The 12,650-nt window shown below is 43.1% G+C and overlaps 1 long non-coding RNA gene across 1 annotated transcript; it reads left to right on the top strand.

The window, feature by feature from the left end:
- Positions 1 to 2,433: 2,433 nt before the first annotated feature.
- Positions 2,434 to 8,210, top strand: LOC129817410 (uncharacterized). Its single transcript, XR_008753703.1, has 2 exons — positions 2,434 to 2,654; positions 6,098 to 8,210. It is a non-coding gene; the product is annotated as an uncharacterized LOC129817410 (long non-coding RNA).
- The last annotated feature ends 4,440 nt before the right edge of the window (positions 8,211 to 12,650 follow it).

Below are 12,650 nucleotides of genomic sequence, written 5' to 3'. Positions count from 1 at the left end.
GCTGAGTCATAAGTTACTAAGTAATGAGTCACTAGTGAAAACATGTTAATCACTTTCACCTCTAGATGGCGACAGCAGACAGAAAATACAGTAGCTAGACCAGGGTTGGGCTATTGGCGGCTCCCCCTTTTGTAGGCCCCAGGATCAATCCCCCTTGCTGGGGGTCTCAGCATACTGTTGACAGAATAGTAGAATAAACAAGGAGCAATTTCGAAATTTGATTGTGTATCAGCAGTTTTCTTCATGGTGTCAGTCACTGTCAGTCATTCAATTAGCCCATGTCAGCAATTTTTTTTTTAGATAGCTAAATTAGTCATTTGTGGCCTGCTGGAGGTCATTTTGCAGGGCTCTGGCAGTGCTCCTCCTGCTCAAAGGCGGAGGTAGCGGTCCTGCTGCTGGGTTGTTGCCCTCCTACGGCCTCCTCCACGTCTCCTGATGTACTGGCCTGTCTCCTGGTAGCGCCTCCATGCTCTGGACACTACGCTGACAGACACAGCAAACCTTCTTGCCACAGCTCGCATTGATGTGCCATCCTGGATGAGCTGCACTACCTGAGCCACTTGTGTGGGTTGTAGACTCCGTCTCATGCTACCACTAGAGTGAGAGCACCGCCAGCATTCAAAAGTGACCAAAACATCAGCCAGGAAGCATAGGAACTGAGAAGTGGTCTGTGGTCACCACCTGCAGAATCACTCCTTTATTGGGGGTGTCTTGCTAATTGCCTATAATTTCCACCTTTTGTCTATTCCATTTGCACAACAGCATGTGAAATTTATTGTCAATCAGTGTTGCTTCCTAAGTGGACAGTTTGATTTCACAGAAGTGTGATTGACTTGGAGTTACATTGTGTTGTTTAAGTGTTCCCTTTATTTTTTTGAGCAGTGTAAATAGCTCTCTAAGTCCAACGTCTGTCAGTGAATGACATAATAAGAGGGAAACTGCCTATGCACTACCAACTTTCGAAATTGCACATTGTGCATTCTACTATGGCAGCTCTCAACATAGTAGATTTCTGTTTTTGAATTGACCCCATTCTGGGTCCAGATCCGGACCGTGGTTCGCCTGCTGAGTATGACTGATATATACACTGACTGTACAAAACATTAGGAACACCTGCTCTTTCCATGACATAGACTGACAAGGTTAATCGAAAGTTATGATCCCTTATTGATGTCACTTGTTAAATCCACTTTAATCAGTGTAGATGAAGGGGAGGAGACAGGTTAAAGAAGGAGTTTTAAGCCTTGACACAGTTGAGGCATGGATTGTGTATGTGTGCCATTCAGAGGGTGAATGGGCAAGACGAAAGATTTAAGTGCTTTTGAACGGGTTATGGTAGTAGGTGCCAGGTGCACCGGTTTGATTGTGTCAAGAACTGCAACGCTGCTGTTTTTTTTTTACGCTCAATAGTTTCCTGTGTGTATCAAGAATGATCCACCACACAAAATCCCAGCTAACTTCATTCAATTGGGGATCAATGGAGTCAACATGAGCCAGCATCCCTGCAGAATGCTTTCGATGCCTTGTAGAGTCCATGCCCCGATGAATTGAGACTTTTCGTAGGGGAAATATTAGGAAGGTGTTCCTAATGTTTTGTGCAATCAGTACATGATCTTCTCTCTACTAGTAGTTCTCATGCTTTCTCACTTCAAGACTGCTTTAAGCCACACAAGCATTCTTATGACTACACCCAATGCATTATACTGTAGGTATTGCTAATAAATTAAAGATTTGCTTCCTTATTCCTATAAACAATTCAGAGGCAGTGATTGGAAACATTAAAGTACGGAACACATGCCACTGCCAGCATTTATAACATTTTACTGAATCTTTTTCCCCCAAACAAATAATTCATTTCTGGTTTTATTTTAATGGGATAATTGTTTGGAGAGCCAAGGACATTACAGGCAAACACTAGTGTACAAATACAATGTTTCTAAAGCAGTTTTTTCTGCCTAGTCTAAAACTGCCTGGGTTTAACATTGCAGTAACATCTGTAAACTGCTAATTGTAGTAAACACAGCACTGACAAAGTTGTTATAATCAACAAACATTTGACATACTATTACATTTATTTTGATTGACACTTGATATTTTACAACACTTTACATTCAATTGCTCTTAAAGTTTTCAGTAACAATGTAATTACTACAATAACAACAGTATTGTTACATAGGCTAGTATTCGTAGAATAATCATTCAATTGTAAAAATTAAAAAAAAATATATATAAAAAAAATTCCACAGGGCCTTATGGTAATGGTGATTACCTCATCATGCACAATACCACAACAGTATTCTACAATGTGAAATTCTCTTTGGACTTAAGCAGCTGTTTCTACTCAGCAATGTCTCTAAGCAAGCTAACCACTGTTATGTGTCTGCATAGAAAAAAGAGGAGGAGGGAACTGGGCCGCAGTGTAGCACCAAGCCAAACAGAGAATGGCGGCATCATGACATGAGCTGGTGAGGCGTAATTGAAAGCAGATGCGAGCTGAGCACGCTGGAGTTGGAACACAGAGTTATGCAGACCCACCCCTCTAACACTTGAACTATCACTCGAGCCAGGAAATTGAGAATGGGGAAAGGGGGGTGTGCGTGCGTGTGTGTTTACGTGGGGATTCCACTTTAATATCGTCAGAGAGCAACTGAATCGTGAGTAGAGGGCAAGTCATTCTCATTATGTGTACAACAGAAATTATTAATGTTTTCCAGTTTATTTCAAGGGCCTTATACTATACAGACTTTCTACTGCATGACATTTCAGTCACAGATTGGATATTATGCAAAAACATGTTTATTTTGCAAGGGGAAGTCAGCCAACCTATTCAGGTTACTCAAACCAAGTCTCACTGTTTGATGCAAAATGGGGTGGAAAGGAGTGGCCTCCAATTCAACCACAGTGTTTCCACAGAAGACCATTGTTATATCTTATGGGGATCAAATTATATGGATGTGCCGTAACCCTGAACCTTTCAATACGTTTTCCAAATCCCTCAAGTCCTCCGTTCATTGGGGGAAAAAATCACCTTGGACCATACACACTATAGTTGTGTTATATAGTGTTTTGTACACTCAGTATATATAAATAGTGTTAAGAGTATTTTTGTTGTCTCTTGGTGTCTTTCCTATCTTTCCTATTTATTTTATTTAATGTAATATCTTATGTTGTTCTTTTCTATTACTGTTCTATACTTTGTCATGGGGATCCTAATAAACTAAACTATTCTGTCTTTCCTTCCTTCTATCTCAAATCAATCTAACTACTAACATTCTGTTTCTACTTTATTTGAACAGCAGATGTTATTGCCACTCTAAATAAGATAAAAGCCTTTGACAGATTTTGCAACCATCTTCAGTTGTACTCCCCTCCTCATGACTGTATTGGAAGGTCAGGAAAACAGTGCCCTTTAAACTGGCTTTGATTATGACAAGAGTCAACCTAACAGTTTGTTTGAGTCACAGGCTTGTTTTGATCCAGTCAATTATCCTTAACAAAGTTTACTCTGGTCCTAAACATGAGGACACTTTGAGAGTCAGAGAGTTCAGCTTATTGGCTCTTTAGAGCCAGAGAGAGAGACATTTAATTTAACTTGTATTTAACTAGGCAAGTCAGTTAAGAACAAATTCTTATCTACAATGACAGCCTACCGGGGAACAGTGGGTTAACTGCCTTGTTCAGTGGCAGAATTACAGATTTTTACCTTGTCAGCTCAGGGATTCAATCCAGCAACCTTTCGGTTAATGGCGCAACGCTCTAACCACTAGGCTACCTGCCATCCCACATCTGGTTTGAAGTTGCTCCCCCTCTCTGCATGTAGGCTTGTTGTTGTCAAGAAGGGCCTTGTTCTTTGATGCACTAAAACTACTACAGCTGTGAGACAGCGGTATTGAACTGCTACCCAGTCTTGTGAGTCCTAGAGGGAGAGGAATGTTTGAAAGCCAGCGGATATGGGCAGTGTGGCTAACGTGTATTAAAGAAACATTCAAATTTGGGGACTGAGAGCAGCAGTCCTTGAGGCAAACAGATCATCTTATGGAGGTGACGAAACATGTTAATAAGTACTCTCCTTGGTAACAGCTAAACAAAATAAAAGTTTGTTATTTGTTTACAAAGCTACGGAAGCAGTAGCTTCATCTACGTGTAATGTACAAATACTGAGGATTTGTCCAACATCTGGACACTTAATAATAATGGACCAATAACAATTGGTGGAGGTTTTAGGTGTTTATTAAATATGTTGAATACATTTACATTTTGACCATGCCTGTCATGACCTTCTGGGCAATGTGATGTGTGTTTCAAATGAGCAGATAAACAAATTGGTGAGAAAGAGACAGACTTTCCCCAGTGTGTAGTAAAACTGTCACATTACATAACAGAAAAGTTCAACAAACTGACCGGATTTGAAACCCCTTCTAGCCCACTCGTTGTCTGCCAATTTCAATAATGTCAAGAGACTCATTTTCCTAATAAATATCTCATTTTGATTGTATGTTTTGATGGAATTCAGAAACAATTTCTTTCTACATCCCTCTAGGTTAGCCTGTCTATTAGATAAAGAGAGAGTAACTAAGGTAGCTACAATTAATCATTCAATGAGTCTGGGTGTTTAGGACCCTCCTTGACATATGTCGTACTCTTTAAGATATGTATGTGGGAGAACTTCACTACATAGGCCTGGCCTACATATAGTAACATGTACATCTGGTACCACTCTGTGCCAGTCAGTGACATTTGGGAAAGGCCACCTTTTAACCCTGAGATACTCCTCTCTTTCCTTACAGTATATAGAGATTTATCCTTGCATTATGGATTTTTTTCCTTGCAGGTTACCTGTGGAACCAAATGCACAAACTTACAAAACCTCTGTAAATTGTGAAGTGTCATCACATGGCGTAATTTAATAGGAATGCAAAGGTAAATTCCTCGCTCTTTTCGAGGCTTGATGTTTCGTAAAAGTCTCAACAAAGACTCAGGACACAGATAATGGAGGATTCCCAAAGAAAGCAGCTGGCCCTGTTGAGAAAATGCCAGCTTCTGTAGAACACGCACGGCCTGCAGAACACTGGCGTGGTAAACCAGCGACTACTGTGGAGAAGTTCTGGGAAAACAATAGAAGAGACATCTATTACTTGAATATCAACAGCTCCACTCTCATAATTCACCATGGTCTGGAGGGGCTCCAAAAGCCAAAAGGTCATTTTTGGTTATGAAAATGAGCTGAAATGAATTGATGGTCACGTTGATTATAGACTCTGGTAATCTGAAAGGAATTATAGTTGTTTATCATGACTACCAATATGTCAAGCTCAACAAGGCAAGAGCATCTGATGACCAAACTATCTTTTTTCTTCTTCTAAACTACTTATTTAAATTGTATCAAATATATCTGGCCTGGTTACACAGATGCATCTGACTTAGCTGCACATATATTTGAGCAAAGCCTCAATTGACCTTTCGCTAAACCCCACCCCAGAATTTTGGGCAAGCAATCACAGCACTCCAATGGATAGCAACTGCCGTCAATTCCAACACCTCAGACAAGCTCACGTTTAAATCGCAGAAAAGCTAATGAGGGCTATGATAAAAACAGAGTTTTCTTTAAAAAATCTATGTTTAAATGGATAAACAATTGAACAGTGCACCAGGAGTAATTGTGTTTAATTTCATTGTGTGGTTGGAGGGGTGCGTCACTTGAGTGGGTTGAGTCACTGACGTGGTCTTCCTGTCTGGGTTGGCGCCCCCCCTTGGGTTGTGCCGCGGCGGAGATCTTTGTGGGCTATACTTGGCCTTGTCTCAGGATGGTAAGTTGGTGGTTGAAGTTATCCCTCTAGTGGTGTGGGGGCTGTGCTTTGGCAAAGTGGATGGGGTTATATCCTTCCTGTTTGGCCCTGTCCGGGGGTATCATCCGATGGAGCCACAGTGTCTCCTGACCCCTCTGTCTCAGCCTCCAGTATTTATGCTGCAGTAGTTTATGTGTCAGGGGGCTAGGGTCAGTTTGTTATATCTGGAGTACTTCTCCTATCTTATCTGGTGTCCTGTGTGAATTTAAGTATGCTCTCTCTAATTCTCTCTTTCTTTCTCTCTCTCGGAGGACCTGAGCCCTAGGACCATGCCTCAGGACTACCTGGCAGGATGACTCCTTGCTGTCCCCAGTCCACCTGGCCGTGCTGCTGCTCCAGTTTCAACTGTTCTACCTGCGGCTATGAAACCCTGACCTGTTCACCGGACGTGCTACCTGTCCCAGACCTGCTGTTTTCAACTCTCTAGAGACCGCAGGAGCGGTAGAGATACTCTTAATGATCGGCTATGAAAAGCCAACTGACATTTACTCCTGAGGTGCTGACTTGCTGCACCCTCGACAACTACTGTGATTATTATTATTTGACCATGCTGATCATTTATGAACATTTGAACATCTTGGCCATGTCCTGTTATAATCTCCACCCGGCACAGCCAGAAGAGGACTGGCCACCCCTCATAGCCTGGTTCCTCTCTAGGTTTCTTCCTAGGTTTTGGCCTTTCTAGGGAGTTTTTCCTAGCCACCGGGCTTCTACACCTGCATTGCTTGCTGTTTGGGGTTTTAGGCTGGGTTTCTGTACAGCACTTTGAGATATCAGCTGATGTAAGAAGGGCTATATAAATACATTTGATTTGATTTGATTTGTGGTTGAATGGGGAATTGGGCTTCATGGAAAATGCTGTCCTAGGTTGCAACAGTAACCAAGGGGGACGGGGCTTAGCCAAGGGTCAATTGCCCTTTAAACTAGGGCAAACTTTAAATTTGGATTTCACAGCAAGAGTGCAACAATGTGTTATTGTGGGGATTGAAGCACTTACTTTAAATTACAGTGTTCAATGAGCATAGTCATTTCATGTGAAAACTATCATTTTTAGGGACTAGGGACAGAGTTTTTCCTGCACAGGTCTCATAGTCAGTACCAACTCCTGGCTCTAGTGTAGGTACACCATGTCATTGGCTGTGCTTTTAGAACAGATGACTCATCATTGCTATTTCCATGGTAAACCTCACATAAAATGAAACAAATCAGTGAAGCAAACACAGAGACAGAGTGACATCAGAAAGGCTGCCTGGGCTGCTGCGATACAACAGATTCTGACTGGTGGTGAAGTTGGCAACAGCCCTGAGAAAGAAAGAAAGGAACTTCCTGTTTCAAAATTGAAAAAATATGTAGTGGATGGAACTTCTCATGAATGTTTGCAAGAGCTCATTCTACCTTCTCTCTCGTGCACAAAGACTCTCTCTCACTCTTCTCTAGAAGAACATGATGTCAACACTAATGGGTGCGTGTGTGACCTGAGTAATGTCTGCAGCTGTTCCTAATGTCATCCTAATATTTCTGTACTGAATGTTCTGTTACATCCCCAATGCATCATTACATGTAAGACTTCATATGTGAATGTACTGTGTAGTAATATATCCAAAGAAACACACATAGAATGTCAGAAACTCACTGAGGAGTGCAGTAAGTAAGGGGTAGCTGGAGTTGTGTTATGACCTTAACACCACAGGCCATGGTTTATAATCACCCATTGGTTGTTATAGTTTGTGGGGCATACGTTAAGCGCTCTAGTGGCATTTACATAGAAGTCAGAGCAAATGTTGTGTGCTACAGTTGAATATACTCATCCATTTATGGGTTGTTCTCACATTCTAAAGGAGGCATCATGGAAGCAATGGCAACCTGAATTCAACCATAATCGCTCCATTGAAGATGTAGTTAAAAAGTCTTAAGATTTACAAGGAACATTAGGCTGCTGATCTGAATGAAGTCTTACATTTAACAAATAAATTAACTGGAGCGGAGAGCAGCTTTCAACCCTTCTGTTTAAAATGAGTTTAGATGAGAATTTGGCTGATACTGCCATGTTGTTGCTTCCAACACGGTATTAGGAAATATTCTGTTATTGGTCTCCACCGTCTCCTTACTGATTTCTTAGTCACAAGATGAAACACAGGGATGAATTAAGCTCAGATACACGCCCAGACTGTTTGGAATCATTTCCAAGACTGGGGTATTTTGAAACTTTTATATGGAGACAATTTTGTGCCAAGTCACTTTCCTCTGTTCTTCCAGTCGTTTTTTCTTCTTCCAATAAATCAACAGACGGGAAGACTAGCAGGTGACTGTTAGGTGATTTGATACTTCTGTTCAGTTTTTAAAAATAAACCTATGACATTTGAACACCTGGAAATCTAAGTGTTACATTCTGTCAATACAGTTTAAAGATATGACACATAAAGGGTGTCCTGATGGGGACACGGTAACAATGGTCAACGTTTTGTTTAAGGACTCAATCATCCTGTCAGCTGCTGCAAAATATCTGTAAAAAATGACAGAAGTGCAAAAATACATATTTATAAGGTATATTTATGGAGTTCAGCAGTCCCTATGCAGGTTGGATTCCATGTACAAGGAAACAATAACTTGGCATAGGGATGCTTGAGGATGTGATGGAATATGTTCAGACCTGTGCAAACATTTCCATGACCTGTGCAAATGTTTCCATGGGTTTGGCTTGTCATTGCCAATCACAACAACCAAAGGACATTGGAATTGAAAATATGTTTGTCAGGCCAAGATGGCCATTTCCCCCACTCACAATATTGGAAAGCTCAAATCAGAGCTAAATTAACAAGAACTTTGCGAAAATAATTGTTTTAAGGTTTTAATGGGGTTTGATGTCATTTAAATCAGTTGTTAAATCAGTGGTCAAGTCGTCAAGACAGTCGTCAAGACAGGATAATTGTGGAGTCCAACATATTGTGCACTTGAATGATCTGAAATTCTCTTCTTTCACAAACTTTACATGTAAGTCTAAGGCACACCAAGCATATTATACTGTACCTAATCACATTTTCCTCCTGGTGCCCAAAGGAATACTGAATCACTGACCAACCCAATGTACCTTCTCGTAAATACAGAAAAGAATGCCAGGTAATGCCGAAGAAAATGTCATGGTTTTGGACCAAATGTGAGAGGTTGTAGATCTCTAAGTGTAAACGTTGAAATATCAATACCTTGTAACCATGGATTGGTCTGTCAGCTGAGTAATTTGGCCACAGTTGGACTACAAACTTCTTGTCATTACTGTCGTCATCTTACTATGAGTCTTGAAGTGGAAGCTGCTGAAGGGAGGAAGGCTCATAATAATGGCTGGAATGGAGTCAGTGGAATGGTATCAAACATGTGGTTTCCATTGGTTGATACCATTCCATTTACTCCATTCCAGCCATTACTATGAGCCGTCCTCCCCTCAGCAGCCTCCACTGGTCTTGTGTGACATAAAACTACAAGATTCCCAGTGGAGTTGGAGAGAACATTGTGACTTATGCTGTAGTGAGCAAGTGGGAGAATAAGTATTGCTTTACTTGCCAAACTCTGATGACGATTATAATTGTGTGAATGATTTTTATAATTATAAAAAGGAAGTGATTTCTCCACGTTGTGACGTCTCAAAGATGTCATAATAACATCTGTCCAGGGTAGTAACACAGGCTGTCTGTTTTTTCCCCCTCAGTGACATCACCACATACATACTCACTCTTTACTCACTGCTTCTGATCAGACCTGATCGGCCGAAATGTGTCCACTGGCACACAGCAAGATGATGCAAGCCAGACAGAAGCAGCAGGTCACTGATGACAACAATGCTTACACATGACCACCACATGCTGAGTAAGAAGTCTGTGGGGTGCGTGGGTTTCTTTTGAGGTGACAGAATCATCACAAAGCACTCTGTTGCCAAACCAAATAATGTCAAGTGTCCAGGAATCACCACAACAGATGTAAACAGACCTAAAACACAGTAATGGAAAGTCAGAGGTGACTCTTAAGTGAAAGTCCCCATTGGTGTTGGCTTGTAACAGCAGTGTGTCTTTCCCCAGCCGGCAGCCGTCTGAGCAGGACGGTGTCTGGGTTGGGGTGCCCACAGGGTTCCAGGCTCCTGGTGGTTTGAGATCAACAGGAGAACATGAACACAATGAAAGGAAACCAGTGTGATGTGTATTTGTCTATAAAATAAGCATGCTTTGCTTTACAACAAAGTGCCTGCTTCATTAACAAAAAATACCGTAGCAAACACGTGAACATGCTTGCATAATATGGAGCCTCCAGCGACGGTCCCCAGTCCGGAGCCTCCAGCGACGGTCCCCAGTCCGGAACCTCCAGCGACGGTCCCCAGTCCGGAGCCTCCAGCGACGGTCCCCAGTCCGGAGCCTCCAGCGACGGTCCCCAGTCCGGAGCCTCCAGCGACGGTCCCCAGTCCGGAGCCTCCAGCGACGGTCTCCAGTCCGGAGCCTCCAGCGACGGTCTCCAGTCCGGAGCCTCCAGCGACGGTCCCCATTCCGGAGCCTCCAGCGACGGTCCCCAGTCCGGAGCCTCCAGCGACGGTCTCCAGTCCGGAGCCTCCAGCGACGGTCTCCAGTCCGGAGCCTCCAGCGACGGTCTCCAGTCCGGAGCCTCCAGCGACGGTCCCCAGTCCGGAGCCTCCAGCGACGGTCTCCAGTCCGGAGCCTCCAGCGACGGTCCCCAGTCCTGGGCCCGCAACGAGGGTGCCCAGTCCGGGGCCCGCAACGAGGGTCCCCAGTCCGGGGTCGGCGATGAGGGTCCCCGCACCAGAGGTGCCACCAAAGTAGGGTGAGCCAGTGGTGGAGCGGGGTCTGTGTCCCGCACCTGAGCCGCCACCGCGGATAGATGCCCACCTAGACCCTCCCCTATAGGTTCAGGTTTTGTGGCCGGAGTCCGCACCTTACTGTCACGCCCTGACCTTAGAGAGCCTTTTTATGTCTCTATTTGGTTTGGTCAGGGTATGATTTGGTGTGGGCATTCTATGCTTTTGTTTTCTATGATTTTGTATTTCTATGTTTTGGCCGGGTATGGTTCTCAATCAGGGACAGCTGTCTATCGTTGTCTCTGATTGGGAACCATACTTAGGTAGCCCTTTTCCCTCCTTTCAGTGTGGGAAGTTAACTTTGTTTGTGGCACTATAACTCTTTATCTTCACGGTCGTTTTTGTATTGTTTATTGTTTTTGTCGGCGTCATTCCTAATAAAAGGAAGTTGCACGCTCACCACGCTGCACCTTGGTCCACTTCTGTTGACGGCCGTGGCAATGTGAACTTGCAATTCCACATAAAAGTGATTTTCACATGTTAAATGCCGTTTTTTTACGTGACATGTTTTTTTTGTAAGGGCAATGATAAATCCTTACATTTGAATGCATAGCAGGGGTTTAACAAATGGCAAAATGCCTAAAATACCTCTTGGAGAAAGTGAACAGTGATAACTACAGGAGGCTTCAGGCATTTTGCTGGGATCACATATATTTTCTAGATGTCGCAGGGTGCATGAAAAGATCTGGCCGAGTTCACTCAGTCCTGCTGAATTAATAAATATTGTTTCCAGATGCGGGAGGAATCTGTTCATGTTGCTCTGGGGGAAAGTGTACACAAGAATGTGCCTCCCTCAACCTCCCCAAACCATAACCATCATTTCATTGGATTAGGTTTTTTCTAAATTACCATGAGCTTGATTTTGTCTGAGGGTCGAATACCTATGGCTTGATAACACCTCACTTGGGAGCTAAGCACTAATGATATTTGTGGTTAATGTAATCATTATCTGGGAAGAGCAGAGCAGGTGGGTAATTTCCCTAGGCTCTCTGATGCTAGTTATTCTAAGAACAATGTGGGCTAAGTAGCGGTTAGCTATAGGCCTCCCTGTTCAGGGGGAAGTGTTCCCAGGCATACATGAAGAGGGGTCAAGCATTCCAGAATGTACAGGCCTCTGATAATTACCCATTGCCCAGGGCCCGCTTGGGTACTGAGTAATTATCAGAGGCAAGTAACTTTCATCTGAAGTCAAGTTCCTCCCTCAAGTGCTCTTCCAAGAGGACTCCTGTCCTCCATATTTCACACACACTGGCCTAGCTCAGCTAGAATCCCAGGCATGGGATCATGGACACAACGGTAGTTAGGTATTGGAGACTTTAGAGATGACAGGTCATATTTATGCAAACATGTCCAAAAAGGGGAATACAAAAGAACATTTCACTTCCTCAATCGACTAGTCTTGTGAAACATACAGGAGCTGGTACAATAAACTACAAATCCTTAGTGCTGTGTATGGAGCCTTTTCACCCTTCCCTGCCATGTCACGAGATGTCTACTCTCCCCATGTAATTCAGCCTCTTTAAATGTGATGTAATTCCCAGTAAGTGAAAACAAATGAGTCCTTGTGTTTGTGTTGACTTTCTAGCCTCTGAAGTTATGTGCTGTTTGGACTATGAATACCCCTCATCTCCGACTTGAGAGTTGAAGAGTTATGCATGGTCCAGCTGAGGCCCAGCCAGAAGTGGCTGTTCTTGTAACAGGGATTGTCACAAGTTCATAACATTCCTGTCATCGTGCCAGAGTTGCCAACTCTCGGGAAGGCTTATTTTTCACAGAGGGGAGATGTTGAGAACCATAGGGTTGTTCCTGCTCCCCACGATCATGGGGATGGAAACGGTGTGTAGGAAGAAGGAGAAAGGAGAAATATTTGCTTTAATGAGGAATTAGTCATGTCTAGGGAAATAGTATCTTGGGGGAAAGAATTGCCTATCCAAAAACTTGTTAGGGCCCTA

Source organism: Salvelinus fontinalis, chromosome 20 (genome assembly GCF_029448725.1).
Source record: "Salvelinus fontinalis isolate EN_2023a chromosome 20, ASM2944872v1, whole genome shotgun sequence".
NCBI lineage: Eukaryota > Metazoa > Chordata > Actinopteri > Salmoniformes > Salmonidae > Salvelinus > Salvelinus fontinalis.
This window is presented reverse-complemented; position numbering and strand designations above follow the sequence as displayed.